Raw genomic sequence first — 18,212 nt, forward strand, 5'->3', positions numbered from 1 at the left:
CAGCCTCTATCCAAACTTAAGAGACTGTTCCACTGTCTCGCTTTAAAAAGGGGTGATGGCATGAGACTGAGTTTGTGTGGGCCAGCTCGTGGCAGTTACGTCTGGCGGGACTGATCCGGGTACCCTGGAGGGAGGTGATATAAGAGGACTGAAAAAAAACGTTTGGTTCGTGACTTGGGGCTAGGAGACTGGGAAGGAGCTGCGCATGGCCAAGGAGTCTGCTAAAAAGGTGCGTCACACCCGAGTACCCGGCTTACCGTGGAGGAACTGACGGAGATTCCCGGAGGCTCCGGTGAAGTGAGTCCAGCAGGGACGTCGGAGCACAGTGCGGCTCAACAGTGGGCGGCGGCAGCGGGACCTCGTCATCCGGCTGGGGCGGCGACAGCATCATAGGTACCTCCCGCAAGGCGGAACAAAGGAGGCGGCCCAGAATAGTACCTAGTCCGGCTGGGGCGGCGGTAGCAGCATCTGTACCTACCCCAAGGCGGAACGGAGGAGGTGGCCAGCAACAGTGGATAGTCCGGCTGGGGCAGTGGCAGAGACATCTGTACCTCCCTCGGGGCGGACAAGAGGAGGCCTGAAATCGTGAGTGACAACCTCATGTAAGGTACAGCACAGCAGCAGCTCAGTCAGTGACTTCTCTTAGTTGAATCAATAGCCTAAGAGAAAGAGAAATACTGTTAATACACAGTTACCAGTCTTTGTAACCAGTTGATCATACATACATTACACCTCTGAACTCTCATATCGTGAGAAAGTCCCCAAGCTCAGTGAACTCCACAGTGGTAATACTTAGTAAGCCTCATCAGGAGTTTGTCAGAGAGGATAGTACCGCTATATTGACTAATACCTTACTAATGCCTGATGCCCGTATAAGTAACCAAACATCGCCTGTATATACAATATTCAACAGGGAAATCTGCAGTGTTCTAGTATCAGCTAGGACTCTACTTATTGCTTAGCTGCCAGCGAGGACCCCACTAACAACGTCCCTACCAGCTAGGGAGGTAACAGCGGTATATTCGCCCCTTTCACTGTACCAGAAGACTAGTAGAACTAGCGCAGGAATACAAATTAGCCACTTCGTGGCCATCGTAAAATACTATTACTCTTCACGAGTTACCGCAGGGAGACAGGAGTTTAGAGTTAACCTCAAGCGCTACAGCGTATGATTCTTATCGACTCATATCTGAAGTAGAAGCAGGGAACACCATAGAGCTCTATAATTTGAACGATTTCTGCTCCGCTGGCATCACAACGTTGTCATCTTATGTGCACCAACGAGGTAGTAAGAGTACTCAGACTGAAATACTGAAGTGTTAGGGGAACCCCTTCCCTTAAGGTACCGTTAACTGATCCTATATGTATGGTTACAATTATTACTATTGGTATAAATGTATTTAGATTCATTTGAAGTACGTTGTCTCGCTAACCGTTTGTTTTAGGTTGTCCTATTGACTGGTGGGAAATAAGGAGGACGAGTTTGCATTGTTCCAGTGAAATAAAACTCTTTTACTGCAGTTTATTGTATTTTGAAAAAGTTTATTTAGTCAAATGTGCGATTTTTGGCGCATACATTTCTGCCAACTGAGGAATCGGTAATCTACAGACCAAATCGGACGAAAGGGAGGAACTGGAACTTGTGAATAAGAGAAAATCAGGTATAATCCCAAATACCCGTCATCTTTATAGTCCATAAAATAAATAAAAGAACACTGTTACATTTTTTGGCGTCCTATGAACAGGATCGGAAATAAATAAATAAAAACATGTCGGATAACGAACAAGCGACTACAAGCACAGTAAGTGCAACGGACAACGAACAAGCGACAACCAGCACAGCAAGTGTAACCAACACCAGCACAACGAATACAACCAGCGTGGCAAGCGCACCAGCGGCTATGGCTAATGTAAGTCCTATTACCCTCCCTTATTATTTCGGGGCCCCGTGGTTGCCCATTTATTCAGGAAAAGGTCCAAACACGTTGACCGAATTCAAAAAGAAGCTACAAGCTATGTTTAGACTTTATTCGTTAACCAACCTGCAAGAAGTGGAAATCTTGATTGGTCAACTGAAAGAGTCAGCCTTACGGGAGGTATTATCGTGGCCCTTGGAAGAGCGGAAAACTGTAGATCAAGTGTTCCAGCGTCTGGCAACTACGTTCGACTTTAGTACCCTTTCGGAGTTAAAATCACGCTTTTATTCACGCAAACAGTTGGCTGGGGAGTCGTTACGAGATTTTGCGTTGAGTTTGCAGGAAGCACTACGAGATGTTCAAGAAATGGACACTACAGAAATCAAAGAAGTCGATGAGGTTTTGGTGAATCAATTCATTGACGGCGTACATTGCGAAAGTGTCAGAACACAACTTAAACTTTTGAGAATGCAGAAAAATACCGCCTCTTTTCTGGATTTCAAGGAAGCAGCCATCAAGGTGATTGGTCCCACATCATCCAAGGAGGTGTCCTTTCCAGAAATGCCGGGGTATCAAGAACAGTCAGATGAGACCGGCGTCTCTGGATACTTGCCCACTGAGGCAGTAAACTTAAAGAAGGCTACACTACAGAGTATGCAAACTCCTAGTTCCGATCCGGTCCTCACATTGAAAGGCCAAATAGAAGACCTCACGGTGGGGATGGCTGCAATGAGCAGGGAACTACAGAGACTCGCCAAACAAGCCCCACCAACTCGGACTGAATCGAACTGGGGACGAGGCCGACGAGGGGAAAGAAATGACTGGTGGGAGCCATCCCAAGGAAGGGGCCATAGGCCCACAGACATATTCGACTCCCAAGGACGTCCCATTTGTCGGAAATGTAATCGGAGTGGACATACAAGACGAGCCTTTAAACGCCGTGACCCCGAGGCCGGAGACCAACCCTCGGGGGGAGCATATGGAATAGGTCTTACTCCAGAAGAATGGTGCCCACGATATATAGGCCAGCTCCCTGTTGTTAACATCTGGATCAACGGGGTACAAGTACCCGATACTTTAGATACAGGTTCCCAGGTTACCACCATTCAGCAGAATATTTTCCACCAGTATTGGGGAAGACTGGGAATACTACCACCACCACCGGCTTGGCTACGCCTGGTTGCTAGCAATGGGCTGAGTATCTCCTGTCAAGGATACTGTGAATTGGACTTTCAAATCGGACAGGCCCGATTATCGGGACAGGGCTGTCTCATTACTGATATAGAAGATCCCACTGTACCTCCCATCATAGTGGGAATGAATGTGTTACAACAATGCCCGGATGAATTAATTGCAGCTCTAAGAGTAGAACTAATCCATGCACCATCCGCTTGTCAATGGGCTTTGCACAGGACCATTAGAACACTCCAAGGTCAACAGTGATTTATTAGTGTTAGCGGAGAAGTGGGCAAAGTGAAAACCGTGGACCGGAGGCCCATTATTCTACCACCTAATTCAGAAACTATAATTTGGGGAAAAGCTAGGTGTGAACCTTTAGGACAGAATTATGATGCTATTGTTGAGCCGTGCCCCATTTCCAGTAGGAATGACATAGTGGTCGCACGAACTTTAGTAACTGTAGAAGGCGGAAGAGTACCTGTAAGGATTCTCAATCCACACGATCATCCTGTTAAAATATACCGTTATCAGGTCGTCGCTAAGTTGTTATGGGCCACTTTTCAAGATGTGGTAGATATTACGTCCTTGAATACCCAAACAGATCATCTATCCAATGAAATGGAGGGCGGCGGAGAGCAATCCAATTGGTGGCAAGAGATTCACATTGGAGACAAAAACACCCCAGACAAGTTGAGATTAGGAGTTCTGCGTTTAGTACAGGAGAATGCTGACACCTTCAGCAAGAATCCAGCTGACTTCGGGAAGGTTGATCAGATTCAGCATTATATCCCTACGGGAAGTGCACCACCTATTAAAGAACGATACCGCCCGCTTGCTCCAATGTTGTACCAACCAGTTCGTCATATGTTGGAAGAGATGGAGGCATCTGGTGTAATTCGTGAAAGTCACAGTCCTTGGGCTGCACCAATAGTCTTAGTCCGTAAAAAGGACGGTAACTTACGTTTCTGCGTTGACTATAGGAAATTGAATCAGGTAACACACAAAGACGCTTATCCGCTACCACGAATTGAAGAGTCGCTGGTGGCTCTGAAGTCTGCCACTTATTTCTCCACTCTGGACCTAACAAGCGGGTATTGGCAGATTCAAATGGCCCCTGGCGATAGAGAAAAAACTGCTTTCACAACTCCCATGGGGTTATACGAGTTTGAGCGCATGCCCTTTGGGCTCTGCAATGCTCCAGGAACATTCCAAAGAGTAATGGAACACTGCTTAGGCCATAAAAATTTTGAAATGGTACTATTATATCTGGATGATATTATCATTTACTCTGGCACTTATGAAGAGCATCTACAACACCTTCAATATGTTTTTAAACGACTAGCCGAGTATGGCCTGAAGGTAAAGCCGTCTAAATGTCATCTGTTGAAGACGAGTGTACACTGTCTGGGGCATGTAGTGAGCGCCGAAGGCATCGTCCCTGACTCTGAGAAGATTGCAGCTGTGCAAAATTGGCCTACTCCGAGTACCATCAAGGAAGTACGTCAGTTCCTCGGATTTATGGGATATTATCGGAGGTTTGTGGAGAAATTCGCTCATGTTGCAGCTCCTTTGCATGAATTACTCCGAGGAGTGTCCCAAAGCCAACACGGTAAAAACAATCGGATAAACTGGACTCAAACTCAACAAGCCGCATTTGACAAATTAAAAGCCTGCTGACAAAGACGCCCATACTGGCATATCCAGACTATAGTCGACCTTTCCATCTGTATACTGACGCTAGCAATCAGGGTCTCGGAGCTGTATTGTCTCAGAATCAAAATGGGAAAGAACGAGTCATTGCGTACGCTAGTCGAAGCTTGAAGAAAACAGAGCGCAATGACGCGAATTATAGCGCCTTCAAACTAGAGTTTTTGGCGTTAGTATGGGCAGTCACGGAAAAATTAAAAAGTTACTTGGCTGCTACGCCCTTTGTAGCTTTCACCGACAACAATCCGTTGTCTCATCTATCGACTGCTCACCTGGGAGCACTTGAACAGCGCTGGGCTTCTCGATTGGCCAATTACCACTTCACAATCAAATACCGGAGTGGTCAGAGTAATCTCAATGCCGATGCACTGTCGCGATTGCCACGAGGAACAGACAGTGGACCAGAGGAAGGAGGATGGGAGGAGGTGGAAATGCCCACCTTTCGTGCCATGTTAATCCGCCAACAAGCAGCATCCACGGGAGTAAAATGCACATCTGAAACCGAGCTGCGAGTGTTGCCGGAGGATGAACCAGAAGAAACTTGGAAGCGAGTGCAGGAGGCGAGCCCCGTTCTAGAGCAATTGAAGGCTCTCCTACTTAGCGGGATGATGTTGACCAGGGAAGAAAGGCAGGTTTGTAAGCCTGAGCTCCTGAAACTCTGGAAACAACGAGAACGTCTTAGAATACGGAAGGGTCTCGTCATCCGCTGTGGGATCAACCCTAAAACACATCACCCTGTTACTCAGATTGCAATACCTTCAGAAAAGAAAAACTCTCTCTTATACGCTTATCATGATCAATCCGGGCATTTCAGTACTCAAAAGTTGGAGGCACACTTAAGGAAACGGTTCTTTTGGACCAATATGAGGAAAGACATTGAGGATAGGTGCACAAACTGTCAGAACTGTGTTATCAAAAAGCGAGCTTCTCACGATCAGAAAGCACCTCTCCACCCCATCATTATTCATCATCCGTTAGAAATACTTACCATCGACCATGTGAAATTGGAAACCAGCCGAACTGCATATCAATATGCCATCACCATGGTAGACCCCACACCAAGTTTGCCGTGATTCTTCCGATGCGGGATTTGTCGGCAAAAACTACCGCAGAACTGCTGTGGAGAGCATTCGTACGGCCTTATGGATATCCTGAAAACATCTTGACAGATCAAGGCCCTGCATTTGAATCTAAATTGTTCAGGGTACTCTGTGACTTATATGGGTGTAAAAAAATTGAGGACCACCGCATACCACCCACAATGTAATGGGTCATGTGAACGGATGAACCAAACCCTGATCAATATGTTAAACGCTATCCCGTTGCCGAAACGGCGAGAGTGGCCTACACTGCTTCTAGAGATTACATATTTGTACAATAATGCAGAACATAGCTCCACCGGGTATACCCCTTACTATTTATTATTTGGACGAGAAGGTAAATTGCCCATGGATGTTAAATTGGATCTGCCCCCGGAAATTGCTCAGGAAACCATCCCACAAAGTGACTGGGTGAGAGAACATAAACGAAGACTAAAGGCAGCCCAGACTATAATTGAACGAAGAATGCAGAATGTACGACAGCATCAAGCTGATTATTACAACAAGACGGCCTTCGCGGAAACACTGAAAGTGAGTGATGTAGTATGGAAAAAGAAGAATCAACGCACCAGTAAGCTGGAAAGTCATTGGGAGTCAACGCCTTACCTAATCGTTGAAATTCCACATTCCACTGTAGCAATATATAGAATCTCTAAGAAAGAAGGCCAGTCTTCCTTAGTAGTCCATAGGAATCAGTTGAAAAAGTGCCTGAATCTGACTTTACTGGATCAGAAGGATCAGGAGGAAAAGGCAGAAAAATCGTGTTCACTTGCTGATTCAGCTTTCAGTGACGCTATGGACATGTTCAAGTTGTGTTGGCCAGTATTGTACAATATAGGAGTTTCCGCTAGTGAGGAAGCTGCTTCTATAGTAGAAAATAAGAATTTACTTACCGATAATTCTATTTCTCATAGTCCGTAGTGGATGCTGGGAACTCCGAAAGGACCATGGGGAATAGCGGCTCCGCAGGAGACTGGGCACAAAAGTAAAAGCTTTAGGACTAGCTGGTGTGCACTGGCTCCTCCCCCTATGACCCTCCTCCAAGCCTCAGTTAGGATACTGTGCCCGGACGAGCGTACACAATAAGGAAGGATTTTGAATCCCGGGTAAGACTCATACCAGCCACACCAATCACACCGTACAACCTGTGATCTGAACCCAGTTAACAGCATGATAACAGAGGAGCCTCTGAAAAGATGGCTCACAACAATAATAACCCGATTTTTGTAACTATGTACAAGTATTGCAGACAATCCGCACTTGGGATGGGCGCCCAGCATCCACTACGGACTATGAGAAAGAGAATTATCGGTAAGTAAATTCTTATTTTCTCTGACGTCCTAGTGGATGCTGGGAACTCCGAAAGGACCATGGGGATTATACCAAAGCTCCCAAACGGGCGGGAGAGTGCAGATGACTCTGCAGCACCAAATGAGAGAACTCCAGGTCCTCCTCAGCCAGGGTATCAATTTTGTAGAATTTTACAAACGTATTTGCTCCTGACCAAGTAGCTGCTCGGCAAAGTTGTAAAGCCGAGACCCCTCGGGCAGCCGCCCAAGATGAGCCCATCTTCCTTGTGGAGTGGGCATTTACAGATTTTTGGCTGTGGCAGGCCTGCCACAGAATGTGCAAGCTGAATTGTACTACAAATCCAACGAGCAATAGTCTGCTTAGAAGCAGGAGCACCCAGCTTGTTGGGTGCATACAGGATAAACAGCGAGTCAGATTTTCTGACTCCAGCCGTCCTGGAAACATATATTTTCAGGGCCCTGACAACGTCTAGCAACTTGGAGTCCTCCAAGTCCCTAGTAGCCGCAGGCACCACAATAGGTTGGTTCAGGTGAAACGCTGAAACCACCTTAGGGAGAAACTGAGGACGAGTCCTCAATTCCGCCCTGTCCGAATGGAAAATCAGATAAGGGCTTTTACAGGATAGAGCCGCCAATTCTGACACGCGCCTGGCCCAGGCCAGGGCCAACAGCATGACCACTTTCCATGTGAGATATTTTAACTCCACAGATTTAAGTGGTTCAAACCAATGTGACTTTTTGGAACCCAAAAACTACATTGAGATCCCAAGGTGCCACTGGAGGCACAAAAGGAGGCTGTATATGCAGTACCCCTTTTACAACGTCTGAACTTCAGGGACTGAAGCTAGTTCTTTTTGGAAGAAAATTGACAGGGCCGAAATTTGAACCTTAATGGACCCCAATTTCAGGCCCATAGACACTCCTGTTTGCAGGAAATGTAGGAATCGACCCAGTTGAATTTCCTCCATCGGGCCTTACTGGCCTCGCTCCACGCAACATATTTTCGCCAAATGCGGTGATAATGTTTTGCGGTTACATCCTTCCTGGCTTTGATCAGGATAGGGATGACTTCATCCGGAATGCCTTTTTTTCTTCAGGATCCGGCGTTCAACCGCCATGCCGTCAAACGCAGTCGCGGTAAGTCTTGGAACAGACAGGGTCCTTGCTGAAGCAGGTCCCTTCTTAGAGGTAGAGGCCACGGATCCTCCGTGAGCATCTTTTGAAGTTCCGGTTACCAAGTCCTTCTTGGCCAATCCGGAGCCACGAATATAGTGCTTACTCCTCTCCATCTTATCAATCTCAGTACCTTGGGTATGAGAGGCAGATGAGGGAACACATACACTGACTGGTACACCCACGGTGTTACCAGAGCGTCTACAGCTATTGCCTGAGGGTCCCTTGACCTGGCGCAATACCTGTCGAGTTTTTCCCAACGGTTTATAATCATGTGGAAGACTTCTGGGTGAAGTCCCCACTCTCCCGGGTGTAGGTCGTGTCTGCTGAGGAAGTCTGCTTCCTAGTTGTCCACTCCCGGAATTGCTGACAGTGCTATCACATGATTTTCCGCCCAGCGAAGAATCCTTGCAGCTTCTGCCATTGCCCTCCTGCTTCTTGTGCCACCCTGTCTGTTTATGTGGGTGACTGCCGTGATGTTGTCCGACTGGATCAACACCGGCTGACCTTGAAGCAGAGGTCTTGCTAAGCTTAGAGCATTGTAAATGGCCCTTAGCTTCAGGATATTTATGTGAAGTGATGTCTCCAGGCTTGACCATAAGCCCTGGAAATTCCTTCCCTGTGTGACTGCTCCCCAGCCTCGCAGGCTGGCATCCGTGGTCACCAGGACCCAGTCCTGAATGCCGAATCTGCGGCCCTCTAGAAGATGAGCACTCTGCAACCACCACAGGAGGGACACCCTTGTTCTTGGTGACAGGGTTATCCGCTGATGCATCTGAAGATGCGACCCGGACCATTTGTCCAGCAGGTCCCACTGGAAAGTTCTTGCGTGGAATCTGCCGAATGGGATTGCTTCGTAGGAAGCCACCATTTTACCCAGAACCCTTGTGCATTGATGCACTGAGACTTGGCTCGGTTTTAGGAGGTTCCCGACTAGCTCGGATAACTCCCTGGCTTTCTCCTCCGGGAGAAACACCTTTTTCTGGACTGTGTCCAGGATCATCCCTAGGAACAGAAGACGAGTCGTCGGAACCAGCTGCGATTTTGGAATATTGAGAATCCAATCGTGCTGCCGCAACACTACCTGAGATAGTGCTACACCGACCTCCAACTGTTCCCTGGATCTTACCCTTACCAGGGAATCGTCCAAGTAAGGGATAACTAAAATTCCCTTCCTTCGAAGGAATATCATCATTTCGGCCAATACCTTGGTAAAGACCCGGGGTGCCGTGGACCATCCATACGGCAGCGTCTGAACTGATAGTGACAGTTCTGTACCATAAACCTGAGGTACCCTTGGTGAGAAGGGTAAATTTTGGACATGAAGGTAAGCATCCTTGATGTCCCGAGACATCATGTAGTCCCCTTCTTCCAGGTTCGCAATCACTGCTCTGAGTGACTCAATCTTGAATTTGAACCTCTGTATGTAAGTGTTCAAAGATTTTAGATTTAGAATCGGTCTCACCAAGCCGTCCGGCTTCGGTACCACAACAGTGTGGAATAATACCCCGTTCCCTGTTGCAGGAGGGGTACCTTGATTATCACCTGCTGGGAATACAGCTTGTGAATGGCTTCCAAAACTGTCTCCCTGTCAGAAGGAGACATCGGTAAAGCCGACTTTAGGAAACGGCGAGGGGGAGACGTCTCGAATTCCAATTTGTACCCCTGAGATATCACCTGAAGGATTCAGGGGTCTACTTGCGAGTGAGCCCACTGCGCGCTGAAATTCATTGAGACGGGCCCCCCACCGTGCCTGATTCTGCTTGTAAAGCCCCAGCGTCATACTGAGGGCTTGGCAGAGGCGGGAGAGGGTTTCTGTTCCTGGGAACTGGCTGATTTCTGCAGCCTTTTTCCTCTACCTCTGTCACGGGGCAGAAATGAGAAACCTTTTGCCCGCTTGTCCATGAAAAGACTGCGCCTGATAATACGGCGTCTTCTCATGTTGAGAGGCGACCAGGGGTACAAATGTGGATTTCCCAGCTGTTGCCGTGGCCACCAGGTCTGAAAGACCGACCCCAAATAACTCCTCCCCTTAATAAGGCAATACTTCCAAATGCCGTTTGAAATCCGCATCACCTGACCACTGTCGTGTCCATAACCCTCTACTGGTAGAAATGGACAACGCACTTAGACTTGATGCCAGTCGGCAAATATTCCGCTGTGCATCACGCATATATAGAAATGCATCTTTTAAATGCTCTATAGGCAAAAATATACTGTCCCTATCTAGGGTATCAATATTTTCAGTCAGGGAATCCGACCACGCCAACCCAGCACTGCACATCCAGGCTGAGGCGATTGCTGGTGGCAGTATAACACCAGTATGTGTGTAAATACATTTTAGGATACCCTCCTGCTTTCTATCAGCAGGATCCTTAAGGGCGGCCATCTCAGGAGAGGGTAGAGCCCTTACAAGCGTGTGAGCGCTTTATCCACCCTAGGGGGTGTTTCCCTACGCACCCTAACCTCTGGCGGGAAAGGATATAATGCCAATAACATTTTAGAAATTATCAGTTGTTATCGGGGGAAACCCACGCATCATCACACACCTCATTTAATTTCTCAGATTCAGGAAAACTACAGGTAGTTTTTCCTCACCGAACATAATACCCCTTTTTGGTGGTACTCGTATTATCAGAAATGTGTAAAACATTTTTCATTGCCTCAATCATGTAACGTGTGGCCCTACTGGAAGTCACATTTGTCTCTTCACCGTCGACACTGGAGTCAGTATCCGTGTCGGCGTCTATATCTGCCATCTGAGGTAACGGGCGCTTTAGAGCCCCTGACGGCCTATGAGACGTCTGGACAGGCACAAGCTGAGTAGCCGGCTGTCTCATGTCAACCACTGTCTTTTATACAGAGCTGACACTGTCACGTAATTCCTTCCAACAGTTCATCCACTCAGGTGTCGACCCCCTAGGGGGTGACATCACTATTACAGGCAATCTGCTCCGTCTCCACATCATTTTTCTCCTCATACATGTCGACACAAACGTACCGACATACAGCACACACACAGGGAATGCTCTGATAGAGGACAGGACCCCACTAGCCCTTTGGGGAGACAGAGGGAGAGTTTGCCAGCACACACCAGAGCGCTATATATATACAGGGATAACCTTATATAAGTGTTTTTCCCCTTATAGCTGCTGTATCTTTAATACTGCGCGTAATTAGTGCCCCCCCTCTCTTTTTTAACCCTTTCTGTAGTGTAGTGACTGCAGGGGAGAGCCAGGGAGCTTCCCTCCAACGGAGCTGTGAGGGAAAATGGCGCCAGTGTGCTGAGGAGATAGGCTCCGCCCCTTATCGGCGGCCTTATCTCCCGTTTTTCTATGTATTCTGGCAGGGGTTAAATTCATCCATATAGCCCAGGAGCTATATGTGATGTATTTTTTTTGCCATCTAAGGTATTTTTATTGCGTCTCAGGGCGCCCCCCCCCAGCGCCCTGCACCCTCAGTGACCGGAGTGTGAAGTGTGCTGAGAGCAATGGCGCACAGCTGCGGTGCTGTGCGCTACCTTATTGAAGACAGGACGTCTTCTGCCGCCGATTTTCCGGACCTCTTCTGCTCTTCTGGCTCTGTAAGGGGGACGGCGGCGCGGCTCTGGGACCCATCCATGGCTGGGCCTGTGATCGTCCCTCTGGAGCTAATGTCCAGTAGCCTAAGAAGCCCAATCCACTCTGCACGCAGGTGAGTTCGCTTCTTCTCCCCTTAGTCCCTCGATGCAGTGAGCCTGTTGCCAGCAGGACTCACTGAAAATAAAAAACCTAATTTAAACTTTTACTCTAAGCAGCTCAGGAGAGCCACCTAGATTGCACCCTTCTCGTTCGGGCACAAAAATCTAACTGAGGCTTGGAGGAGGGTCATAGGGGGAGGAGCCAGTGCACACCAGCTAGTCCTAAAGCTTTTACTTTTGTGCTAAGTCTCCTGCGGAGCCGCTATTCCCCATGGTCCTTTCGGAGTTCCCAGCATCCACTAGGACGTCAGAGAAATAGTCCAGTCGGATGTCATTAGAAGCAAAAGCTATAGCGACCCTGAGTCCCACCCAATTTTGCCAAATGTGTTAGAAGAGTATAGCCATAATGTGGTTAACCCTCCTGTGGAGCTGAGGAGGTCGGAAAGGAGTACAAAGGGAGTGCTACCCCTTAGATACCGATGTTAAAGTGTTACTCAGGTTCCACTCAAATGTATGTATGTCAGTTTGAACCAGGTTCATACACTTAATTGTTGAATATGAATATAACTTCATTAAGCTAAAGGTGGAGTAATGCGTGAGGACACGCAAATTTCAAGCAGGGAGGTATGTAATACCCTGCTCAGATTCCTTTATGCGTTGTGTATATGTGTGTCATATATATATATATATATATATATATATATATAATTATTAGTTATGTTATTATTAAATATATGTGGTGTCAGTATAGATAATAAAAGTTAATATATGTACAAATGCCCTCATACAGGGATATGAGAAGATTTCTATAAGTTGCTCTCATGGAAAGCATTATGTTGGGTAATATCCCCCCCTCACAGAGGGGAGTTGAATCTGTCAGCCTCTATCCAAACTTAAGAGACTGTTCCACTGTCTCGCTTTAAAAAGGGGTGATGGCATGAGACTGAGTTTGTGTGGGCCAGCTCATGGCAGTTACGTCTGGCGGGACTGTTCCGGGTACCTTGGAGAGAGGTGATATAAGAGGACTGAAAAAAAACGTTTGGTTCGTGACTTGGGGCTAGGAGACTGGGAAGGAGCTGCGCACGGCCAAGGAGTCTGCTAAAAAGGTGCGTCACACCCGAGTACCCGGCTTACCGTGGAGAAACTGACGGAGATTTCCGGAGGCTCCGGTGAAGTGAGTCCAGCATGGACGTCGGAGCACAGTGCGGCTCAACAGTGGGCGGCGGCAGCGGGACCTCGTCATCCGGCTGGGGCGGCGGCAGCATCATTGGTACCTCCCGCAAGGCGGAACAAAGGAGGCGGCCCAGAATAGTACCTAGTCTGGCTGGGGCGGCGGTAGCAGCAGCTGTACCTCCCCAAGGCGGAACGGAGGAGGCGGCCAGCAACAGTGGATAGTCCGGCTGGGGCAGTGGCAGAGACATCTGTACCTCCCTCGGGGCGGACAAGAGGAGGCCTGAAATCGTGAGTGACAACCTCATGTAAGGTACAGCACAGCAGCAGCTCAGTCAGTGACTTCTCTTAGTTGAATCAATAGCCTAAGAGAAAGAGAAATACTGTTAATACACAGTTACCAGTCTTTGTAACCAGTTGATCATACATACATTACACCTCTGAACTCTCATATCGTGAGAAAATCCCCAAGCTCAGTGAACTCCACAGTGGTAATACTTAGTAAGCCTCATCAGGAGTTTGTCAGAGAGGATAGTACCGCTATATTGACTAATACCTTACTAATGCCTGATGCCCGTATAAGTAACCAAACATCGCCTGTATATACAATATTCAACAGGGAAATCTGCAGTGTTCTAGTATCAGCTAGGACTCTACTTATTGCTTAGCTGCCAGCGAGGACCCCACTAACAACGTCCCTACCAGCTAGGGAGGTAACAGCGGTATATTCACTGTACCAGAAGACTAATAGAACTAGCGCAGGAATACAAATTAGCCACGTCGTGGCCATCGTAAAATACTATTACTCTTCACGAGTTACCGCAGGGAGACAGGAGTTTAGAGTTAACCTCAAGCGCTACAGCGTATGACTCTTAACGACTCATATCTGAAGTAGAAGCAGGGAACACCATAGAGCTCTATAATTTGAACGATTTCCGCTCCGCTGGCATCACAACGTTGTCATCTTATGTGCACCAACCAGGTAGTAAGAGTACTCAGACTGAAATACTGAAGTGTTAGGGGAACCCCTTCCCTTAAGGTACCGTTAACTGATCCTATATGTATGGTTACAATTATTACTATTGGTATAAATGTATTTAGATTCATTTGAAGTATGTTGTCTCGCTAACCGTTTGTTTTAGGTTGTCCTATTGACTGGTGGGAAATAAGGAGGACGAGTTTGCATTGTTCCAGTGAAATAAAACTCTTTTACTGCAGTTTATTGTATTTTGAAAAAGTTTATTTAGTTAATGCGGTAATCACAGGTGCGGCGGTCAGATGCGGACAACGTCCCAGCAAGGGAGAATGGGGGGGAACCCACACCACGGCTGGAGCTGGTAACTGGAGGTGGCAGTTGAAGTGCTGGATCAGCGCTGCGGCTGTAAGGTGCAGTAGTCAGGGCTCACAATGATGCGGTTAACGTCCCTTATCCTTAACGCGTTTCTCCGACGTAGGGCAAGTCGGTTTCATCAGAAGGTAATTTTGAGGCACAAGAGCGAGATACCACACTGTCGGATTGCTGCGGGGGGTTGTAGCCTACCTACTTGCTGTGGGAGGAATCGGTTGTATTCATACTGCATTTCTACAAATGTTACCTATCTTTCAAGAGGATCAAGTGGACCTGCTATGGTTCTATTGTTCTGCTCATTAGCTATCAGCTGCTTGGTGGGACATTGAACATTACCTTTTCTCAGTTGCATTGAGAACGTTTGTTTCCTTTCCCGCAATCACTTGGGAATACAAGTATATATCATTGTCAGTTCAGTGGTCTCCTTCTGTGCGGTTTCATTTATTCATGTTTTAAATGATTAGCATATTACATTTTAAGTGTTTTATCCAATAATAAATTGGTATATACTATTTATGCGCTCTCTTTATTGTTTAATTATTTTTAGACATTATTGGTTTTGTGTATTAGGTGTTCAGAGCACCTCTTGAGAGCAGCTATTGCGCATCTACAGGTGTATGTGTATTCGTATTGTTTAAATATTATTGCTTAATTGTGAGCGCTTGATATATTCCTCTCCAGTGAGGATCCTTTTATTTAGTTAAATGTGCGATTTTTGGCGCATACATTTCTGCCAACTGAGGAATCGGTAATCTACAGACCAAATCGGACGAAAGGGAGGAACCGGAACTTGTGAATAAGAGAAAATCAGGTATAATCCCAAATACCCGTCATCTTTATAGTCCATAAAATAAATAAAGAACACTGTTACATATGTATAATGTATAATTCAAATGCACAGTCTGGAACCTGATTCCTAGAGAAAGGGGTGGACCCTTAGACAGTGGGGCCTACCGGGGGTTTCCCCTGTACCCCTGTCGGCCAGTCCAACCCTGTACACATGTATGGTACAAGGCACTGTGTGTGGCTCAAAATGTTGACTTATGTGATGCCTGCACTCCTCAACACAGTTACAAAAAGAGTCCTTTAGCAGTAACGTCTACTTTTCAGTGAATTTTTTTTATACAGTATGTTGCATATCTTACTATAGCCAGCCTGGGATATTTATGGAAGCAGCCCTAATGGGGGTGCGGTCTGATGATGGGGTGGGATCTGCTGAGGGGCGGGATTCCTCCACATAGGACCTGATTGTACGCAATTGCGCCCTTCCTTGCGTCTTTTGCTACAGTTGTGTCTGAGACTAGAGGCGGGCAGGGAATTAATAGTGGCCCTGCAAAATTTTATAGAATTGCCAGACACGTGCAGCACAAGAGATATAACATACCGTGTAGCCATAGCAGCATCACTGGATGGCAGAGGCAGAGAGAGAGAGTGTGTGTGTGTGTGTGTGTGTTTGGTGGGGTGGGGGGTTGTAAGGGGGGTAGTGTTAGGCTGCTTGGAGGGGTTAGGTTTAGACTGCTGGGAAGGGGGTTAGGTTTAGGCACCCCATGTGAGAGTCGGGCTGCGGGGGAAGGGGGGAGCGGGGAGTTAGGTCTAGGCTGCAGGAAGGGAGAGGTTTGGGTTTAGACAATACTGGGAAGGGTTAGGGTTAGGCTGTACGGCCGGAGGGGGGGGGGGTTGGTTGGTTTAGGCTGCAGGAAGGGAGGCTTAGGGGCTATTCTCACTGTTGGTATGCCGCAGTCAGTATTCAGACAGCCGGCATCCCGACCGTTGGCATTTCAAACCCAATCCCACATGACAGATTTTCTGGTAGGTCCTAAAGACACCTAACAGGAATATTCCTGGCGAGCCCTATGGCCAATCCGGCCCCAATTTGGACTAGTGTGGCATAGCTTCACTCACCATGCTTCGGGAAAGGTGCACCGCTGCGCTCGGCACAGGTTATTGTTCATAATCGTAGTCCACATGGATCATAAAGTATGAAAAGGTTCAAAAAATAAAAAAGACCTTTTTCCATGTCGTCCTTGTTCATGTCAACCTAATGGCCATGTTGACATATTAATGGTGTCGACCTAGTCACTGTCGACCAATAGGCATCAACCTAATGGGTGTCGACCTAATCGCTGTCGGCCTAGAGTCCGGATACCGTCTGGAGGCTCCCACATGTACTGTAGACATTCTTCTCAGGGTTCTATAATACAGAAAATGGCAAATCAATAACGTTCACCCAAGATGGTAAGTGTGTGTGAGCAAGGAGGGCAAATCACAAGATGCAGGCTGTCTCTTGGTGCAGCTCATAGGGCCTCTACAGCTTCCTCTATTTAAACAACATTTTATTCCCACAGTCCGGGGTGGAGTGAGTTTCATTGTGAAGGAAAATCATCCATTTATCTGTACTTTAATACAATAAGCCGTTAAGAGCTTGGAAAGAAAGTGTTCCACAGACGTGCTGATTGCCAGGTTCATATAGCATTATTCATTTTTCATGTTGCTGCCACATCACAGTGATTTCCATATACAAGCCCCAAGGGGCCTAATCATCATGTGTAAAATCACATATATTTTATTGGTTCGTAAAGAAAAATTATTTCTATAATCACAATTATTATATTTCGTCCGTTTCTATAAAGTGTTTGTTAGTAGAACAAAATGAGTAATTGTTGCAGAAAAATCTCACTATGTAAAAAGAAATGATTTACTTGCTCGTGTTACTCACCCACCACAACCCGCAGAGAGAGAACATCTCTGCCAATATGACCCCCCCAGACATGTGGGATAGCTCTAAAATCCTGTGTTCTCGGAGCAAACTGATCATTTATAAAATAAAAAATGTTACCTACAGAAACATACACAGCTAGGAATGATTTCTCTGTCTGATCTGGTTACTTTTGATTTGCTCTGAGTGTTTTCACATTATTAAGTATTATCTGGTTAGCACGTGAAGAGCTGAGGAAACAGCCTCACCCTCATTGTCTACTCTCACGAAATGGCTGAGGGTCTTCCAAATTTCATAGTGCCCCAGGAATGTACTGTATGCAACTTACCTGTTTCTCTTTCTTGTACAGTGGATGGGGCAACATACTGATCATGTAATTTGCATCACTGGGCTTAGCTCCACCTGCATATATTGATTGGCATTATCAAGATGATGCAATTTCGGTCATCCCTTCCCCCATGTTGACGCTTGGTCTTCCCCTCCGGCATCTCCAAGAAGGGAAGTCAATATTTAGGCAAGTATGAATTTCACTGAAACAAGTAGAACAGTATTCGAGATAGTTAAGCCATTTAAGGACAATATGTAAATGAGCCAGTTAGATTTGGGAGAATAGACTTCAGGGAAATGGTACATTACAGTATATACATTATTTTATCTTTATCACTTGCGTTTTAAAACCATGATTTCGGGGCTAGTAACAGTTTGACAGAAGCTGCGCGTTATGGAATGAAAACTTGAGAATGGGAAAACTGTCTACTCTGGCATAGGATAAATGGAAACATTTCAATTGGCGTCGATAAAAGAATGTGTATAAGAATATAAAAACTGAGTTGTGATGTTTTGATAGTGTTTCTCAGAGGACAGTCATCACAAGCGGAGTATTGTACAAGAGTTTTACTGTATCTTATATTTGC

This window comes from Pseudophryne corroboree, chromosome 1 (assembly GCF_028390025.1).
Source record: "Pseudophryne corroboree isolate aPseCor3 chromosome 1, aPseCor3.hap2, whole genome shotgun sequence".
NCBI classification, from domain to species: Eukaryota; Metazoa; Chordata; class Amphibia; order Anura; family Myobatrachidae; genus Pseudophryne; species Pseudophryne corroboree.